Genomic DNA, 24,507 nt, shown 5'->3' with positions numbered 1-24,507 from the left:
TAGCATTTTCTTTTAGTTCTGCTTGTATTTAGCCTTAAGACAATCAGCCACTGATCATGAACTCTTCTAACAAGCTTCTTAAGAGATCTGAATCAGACCCATCATAAGCCACATATTTCCCGCTTGAAGTTTCTTTAATTAATGTTGTCCATGTAAACTACCTTTTGTTTCTTGAAAAGGTGCTTGCATCACTTGAAGTTTCTCAAGAACTGTGATTGAATTGACGTGGCTTCAAACGCAGAATTAAATTCTATCGTTTTAGATATTTCGCGAAAGCTCTTTCTGGTCTTTCGGGACTTTCCGTGTCTAATTGTAATTTATATCCGTAAAATATTAGATAAAAAAGGCTCATAACATAATTTATATACGTACTTAACGCAGATATGACTTGTCACCTTTAGTCTACACCATTGCGTTTAGGACACCATCTTCTACGTGTGGGTTTTTAAACACTAAACCACAGCGACTCTGTAATATTCGCCGCAGTCGAATTGACATTCCTGTGGATTGTGATATGATCACGGAAGGAAGGTGGCGTTAGTTCAACGTGCCCTTCAGATGACAAACCTTTTCCCATAAAGGTCCTTAGAACTTCTGTTATCATAACAGTATTTGGGAAAGAGGGATTAATCTTACTACCGTAGTGTCTGACGTTGAGTTAATCTCCAAGATTATTTTGTGGACTCATTAAGCACTGTACTATATTATATAACTTTTATCTACGCCCCAGAAGGCCTCTTTTTTTGCGAATTTTGAAAGTTCTTTGAGCTATTTATTTCCTGCAATCATCTGATAACGTAATTGCCTCCAAGGATTCCATCTGCTTAGTATAGTGATGTGCAAAAATTTGCATAGAAAACATGACTAGCTGCGTGAGAAAACGAAAGAAATATTAAATTGCCTACAAATAAAGTTTCTAGTACTTTGTTCGATCTAGTCCCTTCGAATGAATAGCAGTACGATTCTTACCTTCTCTATATATGAACCAAAATTTACCGGTTCGGTAAAGGTCATTGTCTTAATTTTGATAATTCCTCGATATCGTTTTTTTTTTCATGCAGCTTCATTTTCTTGTAAATGTTGCATATTGATTTCCTCATCCAGACATTTTTGAATAAGATCGCAGATCTTAGATTGTGCCAAATCGTCATAGGGTTGTAAATCTATTCATAACTACATGTAAAGATATCCGAGCAAAATCTAGAAGTGAGTTCACAATGATCTTGAGTATTCATGGCAATTCAGCATATTCACTTACGTTTTCTACGCGTACAGGATACCCCATAGTTCTTTTATATAATTTCCTGACATAAAGTATCGAATTGTGCTTATAAATTACCTGTGAAGACCTTATAAGGTCTTATAAGGTACAATTTTCGAAATTTGAGAATTTTCCTCAGCTGCAGGTACGATTTGAACACTTTTTACGTATACATAGCTGAATGAATGTCATAACACATGTGTTTTGTCCACTTTTCTTGCAGTTATTTATGTATGCAATGGACTAGAAAATATAGTATTAGAATTTGATGTTGACTTATTAACGAAATACAGAGGAACTACACTGCTTATAACAAATGCAAAGGCATGTAACTAACAATTCCAGAATCGTTGTGACAAAGTTTTCACAAGATGAATAGATATCAAAAGGTTGTTTTAGAAGAAGATATCGAAACGCGATACGCAAATGAGGATTTGATGTAATCTTCCGAGTAATACAGCACTGACACACCAAGAACATTAGCATATAGATTAGAGGGGAAGAGTAAGTCAGAATTACGAAATGTGATACGATATTCTTATCGAAACAATGCTACAGTGATATCAGATTACTTTTTCTTTCAAGAACTTGGATATAAAAATTTTCATCAAGAGATTTCTGAATGAATGACGTTTCCTGCTGTATAAAATTTGTGGCACGTATAATCAAGTTATACAGTGAGTTTGTATGAAAAGATTATCTGAATAGACCACAGTTTTGTTACTTTGTGATGACCAGTGTTACTAATTTGGTAACGAACACAGGACTGATTATACCGTAAATATTTTCCACCGTCTAAGTAGCTAAGAGAAGATCTTAAAGGAACTTGAAATAGATTCTTTATTATTCTCTTCGATCAGATCACCAGTCTCAGGACCAACGTAAAGCTGTATCAGTGGTTAGTATATAATGGGTTCAATAGATAGTTTTACGGGATACATTCGGAAAAATATTAGTAATGATAGTCTTGAATATACTGAATCCTACACAAATTTGTATGTAAGCACTAGTGAGCAGCAAGGACGCTAACTAAATGCATATTTGATAGCTAAGAGTGTTAACAAGAGTTTTGTTTTAAGTAAATTATCCGTAACTACACAACTCTTTAGATTAAACAGTATCTATCAGTAAACGATCAAGAAAAACGTGAGTCTGTTGTGAGTGTTAAATAGATTTCTTCAGCAGGAAGCACTCTCGAATAGTATTGTAGTTGCATATGAACGGGAAGTATACCAATTGCTTGATTATCATGATAAATTAATACTTATGTTTTTACATATGGTATAACAACCTTTTTCAACGATAAGGTTCTACAAAGTGTTGAAAAACTTGGAATATTCACAATTGCACTATTCTCGAAGTATTTGTGTTGAATGTAACAATGAGTAGATCCCGTGTAATGTTTCATCGGGAATAGTTTGGAGTCACACAAAAGGGCGAAGTTTGAGGCACCTGCGCAATTCTTGTGTAACAAGAAGCCGCCGATTCAAAATGAGCGATTTTTTTTATACTGTACAAAACACGGTTAATGACGATAATGAAGAAGCCTGAATCAGAAGATATAGAAGTTCATAGTACAAGATTTTGTGAAAGAATTCTTCGTCACAGGCCAGAGATAACAGCTCCTCTGTCTGGCAGAGAATTTTATTCATTTTTACTCATTTTTATTCATTTTTCAGGAGAGTCATCTTATTCCCTTTTACCCAGTGTGGATTCCATTGTAGCTTAATTATTCCCTTTTGCACGACCCTTTTACTTGTTTTTGGTCACGTTTATTTTTTCATAGGGCTTTTTATAGAAAAAAGCGCCATTTAAAATACTACAACTCTGTGTTAAAAACCGAAAATTGAAAAAAAGTGACTTGTTACCTTTTACCCTGAGTCCGTCCAATTCACAATCCTCAAAGTCGTATTTAGTTATACATCTAGTGAGTGGAGCCAACATCAAAGAAGAACACTTTCCTAATTCTTGTGATGTTTTATTGTTTGATGGAGCATTTAGGTTCACATTTTGCAACCGGCATCAGTAGAAACATTTTATGATTATTTCCAGTGCAATTTCTTAAAATATGCTCAAAGAGGACACATTCCATACAATGCGAGTAGATTTGATATATTGTATACACTCTTGAGAGAGCATAAAATCTTCAACAGAAAGCAGGGGTCTTGCAATAAGGACAAAAGTAACACGAACTACACCATTTCCTAGGAAGTGGAACGATTTCCTTCGTAATCACGAAAATAAAGAACTGTTTCTTTTTCTTGGAAAGTATGTGTGTTAAAAGGAAGGAAGTAACTTTGAGGTAGCAACGAGCAATGGATATAATATACAAAGTTCAAGAAATCTTCCATTTGAAACAAGTCATCAGGAAATCATTTACAAGAGCTGATAGCAGGATCATGTTATATTCCTTTGATGCAACATTAAATGGACAGAAGAAGATAGTTATCCGTACAGTAGACACAATTGTTATAATACTTGCTTATCGTTTTTCTACGACTTTGAGCGACACGGTCTAGAAGAATTATGAATATCTTCCGGCACCAAGAAACATCATCGATTTCTTCCAATTCATCATATTTCAAAAGCATAAGGAAAAGAAAAATCAACTACGTTAAGAGACTTCCGTGCGTTTACAGGATGTGATACAGTGTCATACTTTCTCGGAAATGGAAATATATCAGCATGGCAAAATTGGCTTTTGTATACAGAGGTGACCACAGCTTTCCTAACAATTTCACACCCTGTAATCCACATAAGGGAAGATTGTTTTAATTCACTGCCACGATATGTTGCCCGAATATATTCAATAACAAGTGAAACATGTCAAGTAATGAATCCCGGCGAGAAATCCTCTAACTTGTCAAGCCTTGTTTCTTAACACCAAACGTGCAACATACCAAACTAGACAAATCTGGGGCCAGGGAATAATGAAGACAGCATATATTTATTCACCAGTAAACTGAGAACGGACTGAACTTGGAAGTGAACTTTCTCCAACATGGACTTCCATTCCAGTTGTATACGAAGCATGTAGAAAATTCTTTTTGAAATGTGCCTGCAAAGACATGTACCACAATATGTTATTGTAGAAGTGCAAGCGCCCCGTGTTGCTATTTTGTGTTCTGTGTGTAGGGGAACATGTGGAAAGGTGATGGAAACTTAAAACGAAGACCTAGACCAATAAAACTTTAATGTAAGTAGTACTCATTATTTTAGAAAATTCTGTTGATCCATAGTAAATTTACACCACGTTGGAAATGTACCAATAAATAGAAAAACTTAAATGTATGTTTCTTTATAGAATAGCCTGCACAGAGTAATATTAACTGTTCGTCTAAATCATAAAAATGTTTCTACACGTAAAAAAAAAAAACAAAAGATATATTGTGAATTTCAAATTATCCAACCAAATGTTTGTGTTGTATTTCTGTTCTTACAATACGAAAGAAATTATTTACTTTCTAATTTATAACAATATATAGCTTTATGTAATTTTCCTTATAATATTGTAATGGATGTAAAAAAAAATGTCTATGGTTTACATACATGAACTTACTTCTAAAGTCTTTCAGTGCAGTTCTCTTTCAATTCAGATGAAACCATAAAACTTTTCTACCGTTACGCTATGCACGTATTTTCTTAAGATATTCCTAAATTTAATTTAAGGGTAAAAGTGAATAGTAACAGAATAGGTGATAATGCTTTGTGCGTATTCGTTTACAAATCTAGATACTCGGGTCAATATTTCGCAGAAACTAACGTATTATAATTATTGGCCGCCATATGAGATTCATAACCGGCCTTTAGCAGCCTACTTTGTGCTTCTGCTGAAAGTGGGACTTTTGAGAAATACATGAGAAGAAAATGATTTGTTTGGTACATTGCATCATCCATGAGTAATGTTTTATTACGGTAAATGACCTCTTTTTTTCAATATTTGGGAAAATCAATCGACTAAACGTGAATCTTAAAATTGTCATAACTTCGGGGTTTATTAACCAATCTGAATGAACTATACACCAAAAGTAAAATAATCTAACAGTCTTTAAAAAGTTATACATCTTTTCCGATAATCCCAGCCGTTTACTTGTTATTTTAAAAAATATGCGTAAACTCCATCATAAGAAATGCAAAGTTCCAAATTAGGAAATTTTTGTAGGGTTTAATTTCTGAGTGAAGTAAAAACTTTTGTTAATTTTTTGACCCTGTTATTTTCTACGTCGTTTAGTTTTTGAATCGTCAAGATTCGACAATTAGTTAAAGAGATATAGTCTAAAACCAACACTATGAATTCGTAAAGGCGGCCATTTTTTATAGCTGACATATTGGATTCTCACGATCTGTCAGAGTGATGCCACTTCGATTCCTGCTTAGTTGGATCAGTGAAATTACATATGCTAGTAGAACCTTTATAACACAGTGCAGGATACTTCCCGTAAGATCCCCTACTAAGTAAGGCTGTTACGGAGGTTAGATTATAATGAATGGGTTCCATAACAAGTTTTACTAGAAACAATCGGGAAAATATTATTAATGATACATTGGAACCTAGTGATTTTACACAACTCTGTACGTAAGCCTTTTGAGCACCAAGGACGCTAACTAAATGCATATTTGGTAGCTTCGAGGGTTAACACCCAGGAGACTTATTTAAATAATTTTGCCATAACAACACAACTCTTTAGATTAAACAGTTTCTATCAGGAAACGATCAAGAAAAACGAGAGAGTGTTATGAGTGCTAAGTAGATACCTTCAGCAGGAAGCACTCTCGAATAGTATTGTAGTTGCATATGAACGGGAAATATAGCAATTGCTTGATTATATGATAAATTAATACCTAAGAATTACATATGGTATAGCAACCTTTTTCAACCCCAAGGGCCTACCTAAAACAAACTGCGGTGCGGACCCAAAGCTATGCGTATGCGATACCCTCTTCTTATTAAAGGGTGAAGTAAATCCAAGGTTTGTAATTTCTACGCCAATTTATAATGTGAGTTAAGTAGCTCTAAAAGCACTTTTGATTCGTTTTTAAGTTTTACGTACGCAACACAAGATCCTGCGGCCTCCGGTTTGGTGTTGAATTTTTTTACTAGCTGTAAGCCACCAGGAATTACGGAATGCATGCCAAGGTCCGCTGCTGACTTCTAAATTACTCAGAATTTACGATGGAACCTCTAAACCGTTTAGCCTTACCAAACACCTCGAAAGAAACTATTGGCACGCCATTTGCACCCTAATCCACTAACTAAAAATCGAACATCCTCGTTCATGCTCAAATTTATTTTTTTAATCACCACATCACTCACAGATCGCTTTCAACCCTGATTAATATCTTCTTTGATACAACGAAGAATACTATTACAATCAAGTCAAGAGACATCGGAGCTAATGTTCTCATATATGTTGATTTCTGACTTTACAGATGCACATTACAAAAAGCTTCACCAGCTCAGTGATGCTTGCCCTATCCCAAGTGACACATCAACTTGTCCATCATTTAAACGCGCTTTCTCTTCACTAATTTTACGAAAGCAATAACTTACGAACTAACCGTGATATTCCTTTTTTTCAGGTAATGACTTCTTGTTTAGCACGTCACTAGATTTCGCATGTCACTCAAATATTTCGAACTTGCAAATCCTAACGAATATATTAGCTACTATAGTTTTCCCATTTCTATCCACCCGATCTAGTCGATTGTACTGCAAGTAGGTTGATTGCACTCGTTGTAATGCAATTATTGAGGCGGATCACGACATCTATTGCTTTTATTTTTTTTTTTATTTTTTATTTTTTATTTTTTTTTTTTTATCTAAATGCATCCTGATATCTACAATTAGTAACACCTTTATTTCTGCAGAAAGCCACAGCCGGCAGCTTTGTAGATAATCTTAAATCTTTTGCGATGTGTAAGTAATGTTTTGACAGATTTTAGTGTATTACAGCGTGTGAGTTGCAATAGAAAAATCCTAATCTCACTACGCTTCATATAAAATATTACTATGTTTGGTTGGTTGTAGTTCATGCTAACTGGTTGCATTCGTTTTGATAAAAGTGCAACACGTATCTCGAAATCCCCTCTTAGTAAAATATTGTCTAAATGTTTCGTGAAGTTCTGCACTTGCTAATACAATGTTCTCTGAGAACAGTCTGAAGTATAGATATCTGCGTGTTTCGACTCTCTTCTTGCCAGTGTTACGCTTCTTAGGTGGACTGTGCTGGGAATGTACTGTAGGCAGTTTGCCATGATATTCCGCTATCTGAAGCGAACACCTATGCAGAATTGTACAGTCGACTTGTGCTTTTTTTTTTTTTATAGTAAAGGAATATGCTCGCAAACATACCAGGCCACATGTCAGCCTCTTGAATGTTAGGGATGAGTACACTTCCCAAGCCTTAACTCATGACAATTAATCGGGTACACTTTGTGGAGTAGCTCTCTGCTGTTGAGTCGGTCGACAGGACAGGTAAGCTCTATTCACGTCAGCGAGATGAGGTAGTGTTTAGTTTAATAAATAAGATTACAGAAATTCTTCTTGTTGATGATTCCGTGTCAGAAATGAAAGATGTCGAAAAGCAAATGCAGTTGGTGCACTAGTCCGCTACTGAGCGGAAGCTTACCTGAAAATTACTCAGCGGTTAGAAAACGTTGAGAAGTTTCAGAAATTCAAATCCTCCAGTAAGCTTAATTAGAGTGTGCTATTATGGAAGTTTGTAGTACAAGATAAACAGCGTGAGCCAGTGAGATTTTAAGGTTTTTTTAGCCTAAAGGTTTTTGTGAGAGATACATAGCGTTATCAATATAGCATCTTGATAAAGACTCATCGAAATTTTTTATAGACAAAAAAAGTCTGTCAATTGATAATATTCTTGATTTGGGTGTTCGTACCTGTTCTACCAGGCCTGTATAACTTGTTTGTATCGCGAATCTTTAGTAATTCACCGGCAGGACTTGTCTGAAAGGTTAAGAGAAACTGGCATGGTTTTACAAGGTAATAAAATACCTAGTTACCTAAGGATACACTACTAGAGTTTGAGGCCAATAAAATGCATGTGAATCCTTTACATGCTGACTACTATATGTGTAAAATAACTGATACGAAGAGTTGGTAAGCTTTGTGGGCTTCTGTCGGCAAAGCAGCTTGGTACAGTCGCTAAAGAACAAATTGTTGAGAATAGATGATCCCTATGTCGTATAAAACCGAGGACAATAATTTTAAACCAACATGGTTCCACCTGTAGTACAGCTTTTAATCTTACGACCAAGTCTAGGATAAAAATGTAAATCCAGTGTACGCATGTACGGAATATTCAAACATCGTTTTTTATTAAGATTGTTAAACTTTGATTGTTTGTAGGAGAGTCGACAACTAAACGGTAGTTACTGATTTTTAAGTGTCCTTGCAGGTGGCAGAATCCTTGGAGTCAATCATCTCCTGAAGCACGATTCAATATTCATATCACTTGAAACTTCGCTCCAGAGAGCCTTTTTTCTTCGAATTGTGAAAGTTACATTAGTTGTTAATTTCTTGTAATCAACTGATACCGTAGTTGCGTCCAAGGCTTCCATATGCTGAGTATAGTAATGTTCAAATTTTGCATAGATAAGATGACCAGCTGCGTGAGAAAACTGAAGCAATATTTAATTGCCTACTAATGATGCTTCTATTCCCCTGTTCGATCTAGTCTTTTTGGATGAATAGGGAGGCCTCTTTTGTACTTCACTCACTTCTTCAAGATACTATATTGATAACGCTACGAATCTCTCCCACTCACATTTAGTCTATACAACCTCAAAATCTCTCTGGCACGCACGGTTCATCTACAGACTGCCATAATCGCACACTCTGTTTAAGTTCCCCTCTAGTGGTATATACTCATGTCCTTGGTGTGTCAATGCTGTCTTACTTGTAAGAATTAATTGTCTTCACTCGCGTCTCACGTCTCGATTTTGTTTTTTCAAACAATCTTTGAATAGATATTCACATTGTAAAAGCTTCGCTACAACGATTGTAGAATTGTGAGATATAACAACTCCTTTTGATATATGCAGTGTAGTCCTTCAGTGTACACGTACAAATACCAATACCATCAAGTACCAATACTATATTATTCTACTCTTCTGAATACATTATATAAGTGCTAGAAAAATGGACAAATCGCATGTGTTATAAGATTAGATCAACTATTATACTGGAAAGGTGTTCAAATCTCTACTTGCACCTGAGATTAAGATCATTGTCTTAATTTTGAGATTCCTAGATATCATCTTTTTCATCCAGTTTCATTTTCTTGTATATGTTGCATATTTATTTTAACATTCACAAATTGTTGAATAAGATCGCAGGTCCTAGATTTTGTCATCTCCTCAGAGGGTTGTAAATCTATTCGTAAATACACGTAAAGGTCGCCGAGCAAAGTCTAGAAGTGAGTTTTCAATGATCTTGAGTAGTAATGGCCATTCAGCATTTTCACTAATGTTTTCTTAGCGTACAGGATACCCAAACAGGATACGCCAAAGTTCTTCTATACCATTTCCTGACATAATGTATCCAATCGTGCCGAGAAATTAAGTGGAAACCCAATAACGGTGGTTAATTTATGGATTGTTGAGAAATTTCCTTAGCTGCAGGTACGATTTGAACACCTTTAAAGTATAATGGCTGATCTAATGTAATAACAAGTGTTTGGTCCACTTTTATTGTACTTATTTTCTGTATGCAAAAGCGTAGAATAGAGTATTGGTACTTGATGTTGAATTATTGAAGAATTACAGACGGACTTCTGTGCTTATATAAAAGTAGAGGTGTTTATCTCAGCATTTAACAATCGATGTGGCGAAGTTTTTACAAGATGAATAGCTTTCCAAATGTAGTTTGAAAAAAGGAAATCGAGACGCAAGAAGCGAGTGAACATTTGATTAATTCTTCCGAGTAAGACAGCCTTGACACACCAAGAACATGAGTATATAGCATTAGAAGGGAAAAGGATTTCATACTTACCAAATGTGTTATGATATTTCTATCAAGACAATGCTACCGTGATAGACTACTTTTTCATTCAAGAAGTACGATATAGAGAATTTCATGAAGAGCCTTCTGAAATGAATGACCTTTCTGCTCTAAGAATGGTGAGGCTCTTAGTTTCCAATCAGAGCATACAGTGAGCTTATATGAAAAGATTATTTGATTAGCCCACAGTTTGGTTGCTTTGTGATGACAGTTTTCGAAAGGTGGTAGCGAACACAGGACTACTATACCGAAATAATATTCCATTTAACCGTCTAAGAGAAGATTTAAAAAGATCTTAAAACCGATTCTTTATTTGTGTCATTCATTATTAGATCACCGGTCTCATGCCCAAAGTAAGGCTGCTTCGGAGGTAAGATTATAATGGGTTCCATAGAAAGTTATACAAGATACCGACGGGAAAACATTAATAATGAATAACCGGAACGAAATGAATCCTACTCACCTCTGTACGTAAGCCCTAGTAAACAGCAAGCACATAATCAAATGCATATTTTATAGCCGAGAGTGTTAACATACATGAGACTTTGTTTAAATAATATATTTGTAAGTCCATGACTCATTGGATTAAAAAGCTTTTATCAGGGTAACAATCAAGAAATAGGTGAGATCGTTATGTGTGCTAAGTGGATTTCTTCAGCAGGAAGCACTCTCAATAGATCTAAGTACAGATCTAAGCACATATCTTTGTGTTTCGACTTTCTTCTTGCCAGTGTTAACAGCTCTTAGGTGGAGTGTGAAGGCCAGTTTCCCATAATATTCCGCTATATGCAGCGAACACCTATTAAGAAAATCTACAGTCGATTTGCTACTTCATTTTCGTAAAGGAATCTACTTGGTGAACTAGGATGGCTATGGTCAACGGCCATGAATATGTTCGCAATCATACCAGGCCAAATGACACTTCGTAAGCCTCAACTGCTGGCGATTAATGGGGTACATGTTATGGAGTTCCTTTCTGCTCTTGAGAAAATACCTTTGAGTTGGTGTACAGGACACGGAAGCTATATTCACGTCAGCGAGATGTGGTAGTGTTGAATTTAATAAATAAGATTACAGAAATTCTTCTTGATGATCATTCGGTTTTTGATATGTAATGTGTCTGAAAAGATAATACAGATTGTGCACTAGTTTGCTCCTGAGCGGAAGGTTACTAGAAATTTACTCACCTGTGAGAAAACGTTGAGAAAATTCGCAAATTCAAATACTCCAATAAACTTAATATGAGTCTGCGATATGGCAGTCTGTAGTGCAAGATGAACCTTGCGAACCAGAGATTATTTAAAATTCTAGTTACTAAAGATTAGTGTGAGAGATACGTAGCGTTATCAATAAAGCATCTTCATGAAGTGAGTCAAGGTTGCAAAAGACGCCTCGAAATTTTTAAAGACGCTAGTTTAACTTTCAGGCTAATCGAAAGTTTATCGCAGTCTCTTTTAATTTCTTTGGGCATCAAGATGTGTAAGTTCTCGAACACCATACCCAAGGGGAGGATTCAGGTTTCTGGTTGAACATGTCCACAGTGATCTTAAGTTTTATATCTTTCCGGTGTACTTAACTGAAAATCTCACAAGGTACAAAAGGTACAAAAAAAAGTCATTTATTAGTTTTGTTGATGTCTGTTCTACACCTGATATACCGGACCCGGGAAACTTCTTTGTATCTCGAATCAATCCTTTACTAAGCTAGCTTTAGTATTTCATCGGCAGGACCACTCTCACAGGAAAAGAGAAACTGGCCTGGTTCTACAAGGTATCAGATACCTAACTACATAAGGATCACCTACTAGAGTTCAGGCCATTATCCTTTACAAGATTACGACCATGAGCGTAATATAACTGCTACGGAAAATTGTTAAGCTTGCTATTAAACCCATTCATTACATTCCTACCTCCGTAACGGGCTTACTTAGTAGGGGATCTTACAAGAAGTATCCTGCACTTTGTGTTAATAAGGTGCCACTCGGATATGTAGTTTCCCTGATCCAACTAAGCAGGAATCGAAATGGCATCACTCTGACAGATCGTGAGAATCCAATATGTCGGCTATAAAAATTGCCGCCTCTACGAATTCATAGTGTTAGTTTTTGACCATATCTTCTCAACTAAAAGTCGAATCTTCTCGATTCAAAAGTACACGACGTAGTATTACATTATATTCTATCCTCCGAAACGGCCTTACTTTGTGCCTGAGACCGGTGATTTAATCGATGAGAGAAATAAAGATTCAATTTTAAGTTCGTTTGAGATACACGATTAGGTGGAAAAAATTTACGGAATAGTCAGTCATGTTATCGCTACCAACTTAGTAACACTGTTCATCACAAAGCAACCAAACTGTGAGCTAAACAAACAATCTTTTCATATAAGCTTACTGTATTCTTTGATTAGTAACTAAGTGCCACACATTTCGTAGAACAGAAAAGTCATTCATTTCAGAAGTCTCTTGGTGAAAATACTCCATATCCAACTTCTTTAATAAAAAAAAGTAATCTCCTACAGAAAATAGTTAAGCTTACTATTAAACCGATTCATTATATTCTAACTTCCGTAACGGGTTGTTTTGATAAGAATATGGTATCACATTTCGTAATTCTAACTTCCTTCTCCCCTCTAATAGTATATACTCATGCTCTCGGTGTGTAAATTCAGTCTTACTCGAAAGAGTTAATCATCTTCCCACGCGTCTCGCGTCTCGATTTGCTTTTCTCAAACAAACTTTGAATAGCTATTCATATTGTGAAAGCTTCGCTAAAACCATTGTGGGTTCTGAGATAAACAAGGAGCAAAAGGTAGTCGTATATTGACAGCAGTAATGGAAGAAATTACAAACGGGAAATCTGTAGCTGTTGAATGTCCGAATTCAAATCTTTTAAGAATCTTGCTAGAATACTTTTTGATCAGTTGCTGCCTCTTTTATGGTCACATACAAGCAGATCTGAAAGGAAATGCTATGAAATCATTAAATTAAACGAAACTCTGGCGCCATTAAAATACGGCTTTCACTTTTTTTATGATGGAACATGCTGTGACACGACCTTAACTATACTCAGGAGAAACAGTTGGCTGCCTACAAGATTCTTCAAAAAGAAAATGAATAGTGCAAGTTAGAGTCTTCAACCAACCATATCTCAATCCTGACAAAATAGTCAACATTAAGACATATCTTATTCACATTTACGGAGAGGAAAACATGTCCTCTTTGGTATAAGCCATATCAGGTATAACAACAAAGTAGTTACGAAACTTCAATATGACCACTTTTTCCTCTACTAACACGGAAGCTGTGGAGCAACCAACTCGGAAATACCTCAAAGTCCAGGAGCGATATGGTCTAAACATGAACCAAATCGATAGAGGTTGGTGTGTAAAAGAAGATATGCTAATTCCAGGACCCACAGCTACCATCAGCTCCAGCTGGATATTCTTACTTACCTGTAGATAAAGTGACAACAAGATAGGATTGTGAACAGACAACATGTTAGTGTAAAAGAGCCGATATGAATTATTCAAGGTTTTGTGCATTCTGCCAAAGCAGTTCATGTACAAATGGCAGATACGCAGACAATCTGATATAGATAATGACGAACAACAGCTGTAGAAAACCAATGTGTCATTGACAACGACTTAATTGTTGATCCAATCAGTTATGATTATTATAATGTAATAACGTCCACGCCTTATAGAAAAAGCAAAACGGATATAAAGACGATCTTGATGTAACTTTAAATGAAGCTATAAAGATCAGGTATAAATCATAATGGTAGTATATTATATTCTTTACATATTTTGTAATCCTTTAACACGAACGGCTTTGGTACCCGCAGAGAAAACGAAACCTTCAAGACACATTTAATTTAAAGAGCGAAACTAATTTATTTGGATATCACATTCGAGTACTACAGTATAATTCAATTGTACGTTGATAACATTTCTTTATTGTCTGGTTGTATATTTGTTAAGATGTTCAACAGCAGATGATTGACTCCAAAAATTCTGCCATCTACAAGGACACTTACAATTGTGTAAGTACCGTTTACTTTTCGACTCTCCTACAAAGAAGCAAAGTTTATCACTCTTAATAAAAAACGATTATTGGATATTCCGTAGATGCAAACACTCCTTGTACAGCGGGTGACACTTCTAAATGGTAGAGCCATATGGAGATTTACGGCTAAGGTGTACTGTATATTTTTATCCAAGACGGGGTCGTAAGAATGAAAGTTCTAAGAGACCTCGATTCCAGTTCTTTTCAATTTATTGCCCTAGGTATAAGCGACATAAGGATAATCAATGCAATGTGCTTAGCACCTTGTTCCTTTGCGGCTGTACCAAGCTGCTTTTCTGACTGACCAAGCTTAACAATTTTGCTTAACAGTTGTATTACGCTTATGGTCGTAAGCTTGTAAAGGATTCACATGTAGGTTATTGGCCTTAAACTCTAGTAGGTGATCCTTAGGTAATTGGGTAATTTCGTACCTTGTAAAACCAGGCCCGCTTCTCTTGGTTTTTGAGACAAGTCCTGCCGAACAATTACTAAAGCTAGCGTAGTAAAGCACTGATTCGCGATACAAAGAAGATACACTGGCATGGTAGAAGAGGTTTAGAGCAGAGACATCAACAAAATTATTTTTGACAGATTTTTTTTTTTTTTTTTAGGTTACTTTAAAAACTTCCTAGGCTCACTTCCCACATCTTGGACCTCAGGCCATGAATTTCCCCTCTTGGGAATAGTGTTAGAGAAATTAATCTCGCTGCCGTACGAAAGTAAAAGAGACTGCGATTAACTTTCGATTAGCTTGAAAATTAAACTTGAGTTTATAAAAATTTTCGAGACGTCGTTTATAATCTGACTCACTTCATCAAGATGCTTTATTGATAACGCTACGTAACTCTCACTCTAAACTTTAGGCTATAGAAACTCAAAATCTCTCTGTTTCGCACGGTTCATTTTGCACTACAGACTGCAATAATCGCACACTCTTATAAAGCTTATTGCAGGATTAGGATTTCTTAAACATCAAAATGTTTTCTCAGCGCTGAGAAAATTTCTGGTAACCTTCAGTAGCAGCCTAGTGCACCAACTGTTTTAGCGTTTCGAAGATCAGAATTATCAACAAAAAGAATTCCAGTAATCTTATTTATTAATTTCAAAACTACCTCACCTTAGCTAAAGCTGCTAAGCACCTTGTTTCCTTGTGATTGTACGAATCTGCTTTTCTGACTGTGAAATTTAGAAGTAAGCAGTGGACATCGGCATGAATTCCTAATTCCTAATGGCTTCCAGCTTGTAAAGGAATTCAACCTTGATACGGAGGCGCAGAAACTAGTATCGTGTAACTGGGTCTTAAAAACGAAGCACTACTCTTTTAGGGCTACTTATCTCGCATTATACATTGGCGTACGATTTAAAACACCGTGGATTTATTTGTCCCTTTAATAGGACAAGGGTATGATTGACGTATAGCTTTGCGAACATACAGCGGTTTGTTTTAAATGGGCCCTTTGGATGTAAGAAGATTGTGATACCAAATAAAAAAAACATAAGTATTTATTTATCATGATAATCAAGCAATTACTATACTTACTACACCTTTTTCTTGATTGTTAGCCTAATATTAACTGATAGATCCAAAGAGTGGTGTTTACGGATATATTTTTTAAACAAAGTCTCCTGTGTGTTAACACTCGAGGCTATAAATGTGCCTTTAATTAGGGTCCTTGCTGCTCACTAGGGCCAACATACAAAATTCTGTAGGTTCCGGTCAACCATTAATAACTTTCTAAGACTTTCCATGTAACCCATTATATTCTAACCTCCAAAACCGCCTTACATTGGGCGTGAGACTAGAGATATAATCAATGAGACAAATAAACAAGTTACAATCGATTTTAAGTTCCTTTGAGATCTTCTCTTAGGCAGTTAGGTGGAAAATATTTATGGTATTGTCATTCCTGTGTTCGCTACCTACTTACCAACACTTGTCATCATAAAACAACCAAACATTAAGCAAATCATATTATCTTATCATAAAACCTCATTGTATGTTTCGATTAGTAACTAAGTGCCACACATATAATAGAGCAGTATAAGTCATTCATTTCAGAAGTCTCTTGATGAAAATTCTTCATATCGAAGTTCTTGAATGATAAAGTAATCTGATATCACGGTAGCATTGTCTTGATAAGAATGTATCACATTTCGTAATTCTGACATCCTTTTCTTCTCTATTGGTATGTACTCGTGTTCTTGGTGTGTCAATGCTGTCTCTCACAAGCATTAATCGTCTTCACACGCGTGTCGCATTTCGATTTGCTTTTCTGAAAACAATCTTTGGATAGCTATTCATCTTGTGACAGCATCGCTACGAGTGTAGAACTGTGACATACACACAACTCCTTTGATATGAGCAGTGTAGTCCTTCAGTATATCTTCCACAATTCACATCATGTACCAATACTATATATATATTCTACTCTTCTGAACACAGAAAAGAAAGTAGACATAAGTGCAAGAAAAGTAGACAAATCACATTAGATCAGCCATTCTGCTGGAAAGGTCTTCTAATCGTACTTGCACCTGAAGAAATTTCTGAATTGTCCAAAGTTGTACCGCCCATAGGAGGTTTCCACTTAAGTAATTTCTAGGTACGATTGGATACATTATGTGAGGAAATGGCAAAGAAGAACATTGGGGTATCCTGTACGCTAAGACAACATTAGTGAAAATGCTGAATGGCCATGCCTACTCATGATCATTAAGAACCCATTTCTAGACTTTGCTCGGCTACCTTTACATCTGGATATGAAGACATTTACAACCCTCTGAAGAGATGACAAAATCTAGGATTTCGATCTTATTCATCAATGCCTCGACGAGAAAATCAATATGCAACATTATCAATATGCATGAGAAAAACGTTATCGAGGAATTCTGATAATTAAGACAGTGATGTTTTCCGAACCAGTAATCTTACGGTGTAGTATATAGTGAATATCAGAATCGTATTGTTGACCTGTGAGTAAACGTTGAGAAGATTGACAAATTCCCATTCACCAATAAGCTTCATAAGAGTGTGCGATATGGCAGTCTGTACTTTAAGATATACCTTGTGTACCAGAGATAATTTAAAATTCTATTTACTAAAGATTAATGTGAGAGATACGTAGCGTTATCAATATAACTTCTTGATGAAGTGGGTAAAAAGTTGCAAAAGAAACCTCGAAATATCTTATAGAAACCTCGAAATATCGCTGTTGCTTTTACTTGATTTGAGAAGAAGGACGAGCAAGTTCTCGGACACTATACCAAGGGGTATATTCCGGGCTTCTGGTTCAACATGTGGGAAGTAAGCGTACGATGTTTTATATTATTCAGGTGCACTTAACTGAAAATCTCCCAATTTAATCCAAGTACAAAAAGAAAAAAAATCTTTCAGTTGATAATTTTGTTCATGTCTCTGTTCTACAACTGTTCTACCTGGCCCGTATAACTCGTTTGTTTCGCGAAACAGTGCTTTGGTACGCCAGCTTTATTAGTTCATAGGCAGGTTTCAAAGGTTCTACAAGGTAATCACATACCTAATTACATAAGCATCTCCTACTAGAGTTTCAGGCCATTATCCTATACAAGTTTAAGATCATAACCGTAATATAACTGTTACGGATAATTGTTAAGCTTCGTGGGCTTCTGTCTGAAAAACAGCTAGGTACAGTCGTACAGGAAGAAGGTGCTGACATTGGTCCTTGCAGTCAATTATCTGATGTTTAACATCTTAACAGATACTCAAATAATAAAAAAAAATGTTATAAACATACAGTGAATGAAATTGTAGTAAGCGAATGTGATATCTAAATGAATTGGGTTAGCTCGTTATATCAAATATGTCCTGCTAATATTTCGTTTTCTCTTCGGGTACCAAATACGTTCGTGTTAGAGGATTCCATAATATGTAAACACAATATTAAACAACCTTCATGTTTTATAATTTGTCTTCATACCTTAATTCAGAGTTATATCAAGATGGTCTTCGTGTACGTTTAGTTAGATCTATAAGGCGCGGAAGTTAAAAAAAGTCTTCTTTTTTCTGATAAGATAATATAATGTTAAGATTATCAGGATGGAGTTAGATAAATAAATAATAACAATAGATGTCGAGATCCGCCATGATACATGCATTAGAACGAATCGAATCAGTTTGCAAGTAGTACAACGGACGAGATTGGATGGATAGAAATGGGAAAGGTAAGGAGCTCATATTGTCCTTAGGACTAGCAAATTCGAAATATCTGAGTTTAAACCCAGATAAATGTGGATCAAGAAGTCTTAAACTGAAATAGAATGTATATCAGGTTGAGCTATTAATGTATTGTTTTCGTAAAACTAGAAATGAGAAAGCGCGTTAAAATCATGAAAAAGTTGATGGGTCAGATAGGCCAGGCATCCCGGAGCTGGTGAAGCTTTTTGAAATTTTCACGTGCAACGTGAGACATCACCTTAAAATAGGAACGTTATCAGTAAAGTCACTTGACTTCTCTGTAATAGTATTCTAAAAAGATATATTGATCAGGGATGAAAGCGATCTCTACGTGATGCGTTGATTATAGAATTAATTTTGAAATTGGACGGAAGTTTTCAATTTTTAATTACGGTCTAGGGTGCAACAGGCGTTCCAATAATTCGAGGGTTGTTTTCCGAGGTGTCCGGGAAGGCTAACCAGCTTGTAAGTTTTTTTTAAAATGCTGCGTATATAGAAGTCAGCTGTGGGTATCGATATGTATTCCGAATTTCCTCTTGCTTTACAGCATCTAAAGTAATTTAACGCTGAGTCGGAGGCAGCAAGATCTTGTGTTTTTTACCTAGGTTCCTAAAACGAAGCAGTAGTGCGTTTAGAGCTACTTAACTCACCTTATAGAGAGGCGTACCATTTAAAAAACCGTGGATTTACTTCTCCCTTTAATAACACGATGGTATCACAGACGTATAGTTTTGGGAACGTACAACTGCTTGTTTTATGTGGGCCATTGGGGTTGAAAAAATTGTGATACCAAATGTAAAAAACTTGAGTATTAATTTATCAATGATAATTAAGCAATAGCTATACTTCTCGTGAATATGCAACTATAATACAATTTGACAGTGCTTCCTGGTGAAAAAATTTATTTAGCACTTATAATGTTCTCACCTTTATCTTCTTCGTTAGCCTGATATGAACTGTTTAATCCAAAGAGTTGTGTTTTTACGGATTTATTATTATACAAAGTCTCATGTGAGTCAACTCTCCAAGCTATCAAATATGCTTTAAGTTATCTTCTTTGCAGCTCAATAGAGCTTAAATACAGAGTTTTGTAGTTTTTACTAGGTTCCGGTCTTTCAATAAATTATCCCGATTTTGTTCTTTTTATGGAACTCACTATGTTCTAACCTCCGAAACAGCCTTACTTTGGGCGTGAAACCCGTGATCAGGATCGATGAGACAAATAAAGAATCGACTTTAAGTTCTTTTGAGATCTTCTCTTAGACGGTTAAGTGGAAAATATTTACGGTATAGTCAGTCCTGTGTTAGCTACTAACATAGTAACACAGCAGATGGTATCCTTGAAGGCAACTACGCTATATGATGATTACAAGAAATAAACAATAGGAGCCTTCACAATTCGCAGAAACAAAATTATTCCTTTGGAGCGAAGTTCCAAGTGATATATTTATCGAAGCGTGCTTAATGCCCAGGAAATTTTCTGAGGGATAACTCTACGTCGGACACTACGTTAGCAAGATTAATCCTCATTCCCAAATACTGTGACGATAACAGAAGATCTACATGGCTTTTTTGGAAAACAGTTTGTAGCCTGAGCAGCACGTTCAGTTGATGCCACCTTCCTAGAGTTATATCACAATGCGCAAGATTATCAATTCGACTGTAGTGTATATTGCCGAGGCTCTGTTGACTTGTGTTTTAAAACAAACACGTAGAAAAAAAGAGTCCTACACGCAATGGTGTGGACTAAAAATTGGAAGTGAAACTCCGTTAAGTACGTATATAAATTATGTAAACCGCTATTTTTAGTTTATATTATATAGATATAAAATTCAATTATACATAGAAAATGCCGAAACACACACAAAAAATCTTTCGGTAAATATCTGGAACGATCGAATTTAATTCTGCCATTGAAGCGACGACTATGCAATCACTGTTCTTGAAAAACTTTGAGATCAATATTAGACGGCTTCAAATGATGCAATCACTTTTGGAAGGAGTAAAGGTGGCTGTATATGGATAACAGTAATGAAAGAAACTACAAACGGGAAATCTGCAGCTGTTGATGGTTGTAACTCAGATCATTTTAGATTCTGCAACAGGCCGTGACACGCTATAATCAGGAGAGAATAATTGGCAGTCTTAAAGATCCTTCAAAAGAAAAAATTATTGTGCAAGTTAGTCAAAGTATTAAACCAACCAAATTTCAATCCTGACATAATCATCAAATTAGACATTTCTTATTCGCCTGTATGGAAAAGGAAACATTTCCTCCCTGGTATAACAAGGAAGTAGTTAAAAATACTTCATTATGGCCACTTTCCCCTTTATAAAACGGCAGTTGTGCAGCATTCAATTCGGAAGTACCTCCAAGTCCAGGAGCGAAGTGGTCTATGCCTTCGCAAGGTCGAATAAGATTAATGAATACAATTCCAGGACCACACAGGTACCATTAGTTGAAGGCGGATAAACGTACACATTCATACATACATACATACATACATACATACATACATTCATACATACATACGTACATACATACATACATACGTACATACATCCTATAGATAAAAAGTGAATGCAAGATAGAATTGTGAACGAAGCACATGGCAGTATAAAATAGCCGATATGAGGTATTCAAGGTTTTGTGCATTGTGACAAAGTTCATGTACATATGGCAGATCGGAAGATAATCAAGTATAGAAGTTGACGAACAACCATTTAGAAAACCAATAACTCTTTGACAACGACTTAATTGTTGATACACACAGTTATAATCAACAATATTTTGTAACTACGTCCCCGCCTTATAGATCTAACAAAATGGACATAAAGACCATTTAGACATAACTCTAAATAAAGGTATAAAGATATGGTATAAAACATGAAGATGGTTTATTAATCAGTTTACATAGTTTGGAATCCTCTAACACGAGCGGCTTTGGAATCCGAAGAGAAGCGAAATCGTAGTAAGACTGATATAATTTAACGAGCTCAACTAATTCATTTAAATTTTTATAATCATTCAATTGATTGATACTGAGGTACACGAATGTGATATCTAAATGAATTGGTTTTGCTCTTGAAATTAAATCTGTCTTGCTAAGTTTTCGCTTTCTTCTGAGGTACGAAAGTTACATCAACAAGGTCTTCATGTCGATTTTGTTTTTTCTATAAGACTAAATAATAACCATAATATTTGGATCAACAATAAAGCCGTTGTCAATGACGTATGAATTTCTACAGCGGTTGTTCATCATCTATATCAGACTGTCTTCCAATATACCATGTGTACATGAATTACTTTGGCAGAATGCACAAGACCTAGAATACTTCATATTGGCAGTTTTACACTAACATGTGGTTCGTTTACAATCCTATCTTACATTCACTTTTTATCTGCAGGTAAGTAAGCTTAACCGACTGGACCTGATGCTAGCTAGCTGTGTGGATCCCGGAATTTGCATATACTCTTTGACACACAAACCACATTCGATTGGGTCCATGCTTAAGCCATTTCACTGCTGGACTTGCAGATATTACCGAATTGAATGCTGCACGGCTGCAGCGTTAGTAGGGGCAAAAGTGGCCATATTGGATCTTAGTAACTACTTCCTTGATATACCTGATATGGCAACTTCAGGTAATACAACAACTGACCATTATACCAAAGAGGACATGTTTCCTTCTCTATAACAGCGAATAAGCATTGTCTAATGTCGACTAATTTGTCAGGATTGAGATTTGGTTGTTTGAGGACTCTGACTAACACAATTCTTTTTTTTTTTTTTTAGGAGGATCTTTAAGACTGCCAACTGTTTCTCCTGATTATAGCTAAGATCGTGTCACAGCCTGTTTTATCATGTAAAAATTGAAAGCAGTCTTTTAATCACCCTAGAGTTTCTTTAGATGTAATGATTTCATATTATTTCGTTGCAGTTGTGCTCGTTTGTGGCCTTAAAAGAATCAGTAACTGCTCATGAAGTCTTCTTAAGGATCTGAATCAGATCTTTGAATACCTTCAGATTTCACGTTGTAGTTTCTTCCAGTAGTGCTGTCCATATAAAGCTATCTTTTGCTCCTTGGAAAATTTTTTGCCTTATTTGAATTCGTCTATTATTGATCTCCATGTATCTCAGAAACGGTGATGAATTGTCGTGGCTGCAATTGCAGAATGAAATTCCATCCTCGCAGATATTTTTCAATAGGTCTTTCTTGTCTTTCGGTACTCTGAGTGTTTAATTGTAGTTTATATCCATAAAATATAAGGTGAAAATAGCGCTTAACCAAACTTATATACGTACTTAACACAGATTTTATTTAAAATTTTTAGTCCACAACATTGCGTGTAGAAGGACTCTTCCTTGTACGTGTGGGTTTTATAACATAAGACAACAGAGACTACAATATTCACCACAGTCGAATTGATATTTTTGCGCAATGAGGTATTATCCCACAAGGAAAGTAACATTAGCTCAATATGCCGCTCAGATGACAAACGGTTTCACACAAAATTCCTGTAGAACTTCTGTTATCGTAACAGTCTCTTCGAATGAAGGATTAATCTTGCTAACGTAGTGCTTGACATTGAGTTAATCCACCAGAAAATTTCGTATCCTTCATTAAGTTGTTCGATATTCATATCACTTGGATTTTCGTTCCACAAAAAATCTTTTTCTGCGAATTTTGATTGTTCCTTGAAGTGTTAATTTCTTGTAATCCTTTGATACCGTTGTTGCCTCCAAGTCTTCCATCTGCTTAGTACAGTGATATTCAAATCTTGCATTGAAAAGATGACCAGCTGCGTGAGAAAAGAGAAGCATTAATTTAATTGCCAACAATTGAAGTTTCTAGTCCCTTTTTGATCCAGTCCCTTTGGATGCATAGCAATACGATTCTGACCTTCTCAATATAGTGCAGCCAAAATTTACCACTTCGGTATAGGTCATCGTATTAATTCTGAGATTTCCACGACATTGTTTTTTTCATACCGGTTCATTTCCTTGCAAATGTTGCATATTAATTTCCTCATCCAGACATTGTCGAATAAGATCGCAGATCCTAGATTTTGTTATCTTCTCAGAGGGTTGTAAATGCATTCATAACCAGATGTAATGATCGCCGAGCAAAGTCTAGAAGCGACTTTTCTTTGTTCTTGAGTAGGCATGGCCATTCAGCATTTTCACTAAAGTTGTCTTAACGTACATATTACCCCACAGATTTTCTATACCAATTCTTGACATAACGACTCCAATCGTGGCTAGAAACCTCATAAGGGCGGTACAACTTTGGACAGTTCTGAAATTTCTTCAGTTGCAGGTACGATTTGAACACCTTTCCAATATGAAAGCTGATCTAATGTCAAAACATGTTTCTTGTCGAATTTTCTGGCACTTATTTACACTGTGCACAAAAGTAGAACATATAGTAAAGATAATTGATATTAATTATTGAAGAATTACAGAGGGCCCTTACTTCTTATATAAAAAGGTGAGGTGTGTATCTCACCATTCTACAGTAGTTGTGGCGTTACTTTCATTAGAGGAATAGCTATCCAAAGGTTATTTGAGACAAGGAAATCGACACGCGAGACACGAGCGAGGATTTGATTAAATGTTCCGAGTAAGACAGTATTGACTCACCAACAAAATGAGTATATAGCATTAGTTGGGAAGAGGATGTCAGAATTACGAAATGTGATACGATATTCTTATCAAGACAATGCTACCATTAAATCAGAATACTTTTTCATTCAAGAGCTTGGATATGGAGAATTTTCATCAAGAGACTTCTGAAATGAACGATTTTTTCTGTTGAATGAAATGATTGCGCTTAGTTACTATTCAAAGCTCACAGTGAGCTTATATGAAAGATTATTTTTTAGCACACAGTATGAATGCTTTGGGATGACCTGTTTTACAAAGCTAGTAGCGAACTATACCGTAAAGA

This window comes from Thermobia domestica, chromosome 8 (assembly GCF_964235325.1).
Source record: "Thermobia domestica chromosome 8, izTheDome1.hap1.1, whole genome shotgun sequence".
Lineage (NCBI taxonomy): Eukaryota > Metazoa > Arthropoda > Insecta > Zygentoma > Lepismatidae > Thermobia > Thermobia domestica.
The sequence above is the reverse complement of the archived record's forward strand: the minus strand, read 5'-3'. Positions refer to the sequence as shown.